This window comes from Gymnoscopelus microlampas (assembly GCF_963454915.1).
Source record: "Gymnoscopelus microlampas genome assembly, chromosome: 11".
Lineage (NCBI taxonomy): Eukaryota > Metazoa > Chordata > Actinopteri > Myctophiformes > Myctophidae > Gymnoscopelus > Gymnoscopelus microlampas.
In genome coordinates, this window is record NC_139948.1 from 47191341 (window position 1) to 47197340 (window position 6000).

Consider the following 6000-nt stretch of genomic DNA (forward strand, 5'->3'; position numbering starts at 1 on the left):
GTCATTTTTCAGATTTCTTTGGGCTATTCAGAAATAGCCGATCTACAGGCTCATAGCGCGGCACCAAGTGCTTGTAGCTGTAGATCTGCTTGTAGATCTGCAATTTTGGGGGGAAATAGTGAAAATTATGTTTTTTAAAGCAATTTTTTTTAAAGATTTCTACACAGTTTTGGTGACACGCTATGAGCTTGTAGATCTGCTATTTTTGTATAGCTCAAATAAATCTAAAAATGACAGAGATGGGTTCCCCGGATTGAATGGGTTAGGCAAGGCAAGTGTATTTGTATAGAACATTTCTACAACAACAACAACAACGCCATTCAAAGTGCTTGTAAGAAAGTAAGAAAGTAACTAAGTACATTTACTCAAGTACTGTACTTATGCAGTTTTTTATAACATTTTTTATACTTTTACTTCTCCACTACATCCAAGAGAGAGACAAATATTGTTCTTTTTCTCCGCTACAATTGTTTATTTTGATTCTTATCACAAAACATACATTAACCACTGCAGACTTATTTGAACTATTTGAAAAGAGCCCATCTACAAGGTCACAACACGTCGACGCGTTGTGAGCCACTGGCCAGTGATAATAACCTGTACTGGCGTTGATTGATTCATTTTGTGCTTATTGGTATATCTTATACTCTTCTCCCCATGTGATGTTTGTCTGTTGCTTGATGTGTGTGCCAGTGTATACAATATGTGTATGCAGTTCCTGATATGATTTATGGGAGGGGTTTATTAGTTAACACATAGCGTCACAATCATTTTAACCACTTAGCTTTGGCTATTCAAAAATAGCAGATATACAAGCTCATAGCGCGGCACCGAGTGCCGCGCTATGAGCTTGTAGATCTGCTATTTTTGAAAAATCCTGAAAATCTGTGAATATATATTGTTTAAAGCAAACATTGTTAACTCTATTTTTTTCTTCTGGGGGTCCCTGGAACAAAACGTTTTCAGATGGGGGTCCGTGGCCGAATGTATATCAATTCAGGGGTCTTTGGCATGAATAAGGTTGAAAACCACTGATTTTAAAACGAAAAAAACTAACCAAAAAAAAAAAAAGTGTACACTGTCAGAGCTACAAAAGGGTAAATGAACGCTGAGGATTTTAACGTGCTCTTGTACAGATTACAGGCTACAAGGAGCTTATCATCATCAGAGCCTGGCGGCAGGGAACCCTTGACATGCACGCAGGTTAGAGGAGTCAAGCAGAGACACTTCAACTTTTAATGTCGATCTCATTATATTCCCCCGCTGTCAAATCGCTGCGATTAGTCACCGAACGCTGGTGTTAAAAGTTGAAGTGGCTCTGCTTGACTCCTACAACCTGTATCAAAACGAGGGATGTGTGTGTCTGTGTCTGTGTCTGTGTGTGTGTGTGTGTGTGTGTGTGTGTGTGTGTGTGTGTGTGTGTGTGTGTGTGTGTGTGTGTGTGTGTGTGTGTGTGTGTGTGTGTGCGTGTGGGGGGGGGGCAACTTTTTTGTGTTATGCTTTTAGCTTTAAAAGTTGAAGTGGCTCTGCTTGACTCTTACAGTCTGTGTCAAAACCAGGGATGTGTGTGGGTGCGTGCGCACACGCACGCGCGCTCCACTAATCCTGTGTCCCCGGGACTTTTTTTGTGTTATGCTTTTAGCTTTAAAGTCGTACTGTACCACGTGGTAAATGGTAGGTAGGTAGGTAGGTACTTTATTCATCCCCGAGGGGAAATTAAGATGTTACAGCAACTCTCATAGAGACATCAATAAAAATATTGAACGTATAGCATTTCAGTAGTATATGTAAGAGTGTCTCATCAGCGTGTGTGAAAGTGTCTCAAAATTGAATGTAAAAGCATTTCAGTAGTAAGTATAAGACTGTCTCGTTAGCGTGTGTGAAAGTGTTTCATTATTTTTGGCCTGAACGGCCCCTCATACATTACATTCACCCATTCACATTCACACACCGATGGCGGAGGAAACCATGCAAGGCACTAACCTGCTCATCGGGAGCAATCGACCATATTCACACGGTGGCCATATTGGAATTTAACATTGAAAGTGCCGCCACCCGGGGTGGCTACTTTCATTGACTTCATAGAAACATGGCCGCCGTGTGAATATGGTCTACTAGGGGTTCAGCGCCTTGCTCCAGGACACTTCGAGACCAACTCTTCCGGGGGAGCCCGGGATCGAACTGGAAACCTCACCACGGCTTCCATCCGGCCGCTCTACCGGCCACCCTGAGCCACTGCCGCCCCCGACGAGCTGTTTACATTTCTGACTAATAAAGTATTCAATCAATCAATCAATCAATCAACAAAGACAGAGAAACCCGGCCACACCCTTTATCTGACACAACAAGAGGCAGTGATGTTGTTATTTAACCAGTGTTGCGTTCAGTGGCGTGCACAGACATTTTGAGGGGCAGGTGCTCAAGTAAATTATACTTTTTTTTGTTTACTTGGTCTGCTCTTTTTTCCCTCTACACCTATACCTCTTTGCCAAAAATAGCCGATCTACAAGCCCACAACGCCTCGCAGCGCGAGGCGTTGTGGGCTTGTAGATCTGCTATTTTTGCCTAAAGTTCTCCTCAGAAAAGGGATGCTAGGTTTCGAGTGGTTATGGTAAAAAGAAAAATCATATCACATAAAGATTTGGCGGACCCCCTGTAGTAACTCTGAGGACCCCCTAGGGGTCCCAGACCCCCTGTTGAAGACCCCTGCTGTAAACTGACTCTTTTCAAAAGGGCACTTCTGGTCAAGAGGGCAAAGGGCAGGTGCTCTAGCACCACCTAGAGTCTGTCTGTGCACGTCCCTGGTTGCGTTGGTGAATTGGAGAGCGGTTACACTCTATTTTAATGACGTCACGCGCACGTCGCTTAACACCTACACTACAGGTCACACAATGGACAATTGATATGCATCTAGGCTCATTCCTATGTTAATCCTATGTTAATTCAGGCAGTCGACCAGCCTTTGTTAACTTTGTGTGAGGTGTGAATTTAAGGCTGTTTTAAATCTATGCACGGTTGCGCGGCGTGTTAATGCCGTCCCATGACCAACGCAACCCTGTATCTAACATATAAAACACACACACACACACATACACACACACACACACACACACACACCTCATTGAGCAAAAGAGAAGTCATCTCACCATGAGAGAGGAGGAATCAATGAGAGATGAGTAGGTGTGTTTGTGTGTGTGTGTGCGTGCACTCATGTGTGTGTGCGTGCATGTGTGCATGCGTGCGTGCACTCGTGTGTGTGCATGCATGCATGCATGCGTGTTTGCACTCGCGCGTGCGTGTGTGCATATCTGCACACATAAAAACTCTAATGACTCTGCATGACTCACAGTCAGACTATGACAGTGTGCAGGATGCCAGCCAAAATGTGATCCCATCCATCTTATTCAGGGCCGGATTAGCACTATGTGGTGCCCCAGGGCGACCTCAAATTGAAGTTCCCCCCGCGCGCGAAGCGTGCGGGCGCCGAAATCGTGCACTTGTGCAAAAAATTGGTGGATTTTGTTAGTTTCTTTTCAGTTTTTGGTTACTTTATTTCGGTTTTAGGGTTAGGGTTATGTTAAGGCTATGTTATTTCATTCTTATTTTTTTGGTGCCCCCATTGGCTGGTGCCCCAGGGCACTCGCCCCCAACGGCCTATGGGTAATCCGGCCCTGATCTTATTATATACATCAGCTGTGTGAGCTTGTAGATCGGCTATTTTAAAATTGCCTAAGTGGCTTATAAAACTCAATAGGTTAATGTATGATTTGATATTAACAGTCTAAAGCTGCAAAGTAACTCGTAACTAAAGTTTTCAAATAATTGTAGTGGAGTGAAAAAAAGCAAAGTACAATATTTGCCTCTAAGATGTAGTGGAGTAGAAGTAAAAGTACAGAAAATTGGAAACTCCAGTAAAGTAAAAACTACCTCAAAATCTTACTTAAGTACAGAGACTCTTCCACCGGTCATCAGATCATTGGCTTTATTATTATTAGGAATGCGACAAAAACAAAAAGATCTCCATGAATTCAATGCTTCATGGGGTGTGTAATTGAGTCATTAGTCATTAAGTAAGTAAGAAATTATAGAAAAATGGATAAAGTAACCACCAAATTGGTAACTTTAAGCACATTTACTCAAGTACAGCACTTGAGTAGATATACTCATAGTTACCCTCCACCACTGCGATCCCAAATGCCAGCCGTTAAGGGTTGTTTTATGAGAGGTTCTTTGGTTCACGCGTGTTCACATCCATCTTAGTGACGTCCAACACTGTGGTGTGAGCGTACGCTCAATAGCGTATGGAAATTAACTTGTCAAGAACAAACCGGCCATCAATTATGCAAAGAATTCCAACCGCGGCGTCAAAGTGTGAATGACCTTGAGGCTCCGGGGAGAGGCTGAGCAGTCAGCCTGGGTGTGCGTTGAGATCAATCGAGTGGTGGAAAAAGTACTCACATTTGTTTTACTTAAGTAAAAGTATCGATACTGCAACGTAGAAATAACAAAACATTTACTTGAGTCGAAGTGCAAAAGTATTGGTATGAAAATGTACTTAAAGTTTTAACGGTAGAAAGCACTCATTGTGCAGAATGTACCATTTCACAACTTTTAAAATGTATAAAAAAATCTTTTGAAAATAGCAGATCTACAAGCTCACAATGCGTCGCATTGCGACACATTGCTATTTTCAAATGGCCGAAATGTATATAGGGTTGAAGTGGTTAATGTATGTTTTGTAATAATAATCAAAATCTACAAAGTAACTAGTATAAGTAAAGTTTTCAAATCATTTTAGTCGAGTAAAAGTACAATATTTGTCTCTGAGATGTAGCGGAGTAGGAGTAAAAGTACAGACAATTGGAAATACTCAAGTAAAGTAAAAAATACCTCAACATTTTACTTACAGTACAGTACACTTAAGTACATACAGTAGTTACTTTCTGCCACTGTGATCAATCACAGGCATATAGAAAACCCAGCGTTTCGCTTGCCAAAGTGTTCGCCCGCCAGCTCGGAGTCTCCGCCAACAGTGCAAATCAATATGATTTCACTCTCCACTGTTAGTAGCGGAATCTTAAAACGTAGTGATATTTCTGTCAAGGATGCACTGGCTATAGGTGGGGTTGGCGAAAGGGCCTTTCTGTGTGGAGTTTACATGCTCTCCCCCCGTGTCCCCTAGAGTAAGTACCCTCACAAAAAAACATGCAGGAATCCTGGTCTCTACAGACCAAGTATTTGTTTACAAACATCGAGACTGGACGCACAGGTGACTGTTTCATGTAATCAATTCCCAATAAGATCCCCAGGGGTGCGCTGGTTTCAGTTCATTCAAGCCCCTCTTGTGTGTTGGCTGGTGAGGTGCGCCCTAGCGAGACATATGTACTTCACCCGGCAACGGTATTGCGCGCCGAGAACAGCTGACATACAAGCTCACAACCGCGTCGCGGATGAGACCGTTGTGAGCTTGGAGGTCTGCCATTCTCGGACGTTCTTTGCGCGCGACACCTTCGCGGGACGGAACATAAATCAGGCTTGACGGGCTGCAGCTGCACGAGCAAGAGCCGGTTCTGGTGCCGTGATCATAGAACGCTCCCTCCGTTCTGATGACAACTGCTTTGAATTGCTATAATTGTTTACACACAACAGAAAAGAAGAATTATATATTTCACGAGCGAGAGATCACAGTAAAAATCCTAAGCATTCTTCCTCCACACTGGAGAAAAACAGCATCTGGAAGTTTGATGGGATGCATTTTTACACGTGAGGCTGTGACCACTTTTACATTGCATCTTATGAGCGGTGGGGTTCATTTGGTGCGGGCCTACGCACGCATACTGGTTCTTATCAGTGTGACGTTGTCTGTTAACCCCCTGGTCCGCCGGGGCGCCTGATGGAGGGGAAAGGAACTGGTTGGAATAACGTGTTCCTTCCACGCGCTACGTCCCCCTGTCAGGTGATAAGAAGCGGTCTGCTCACTCCCCAGGCTGGCAGAGGGAG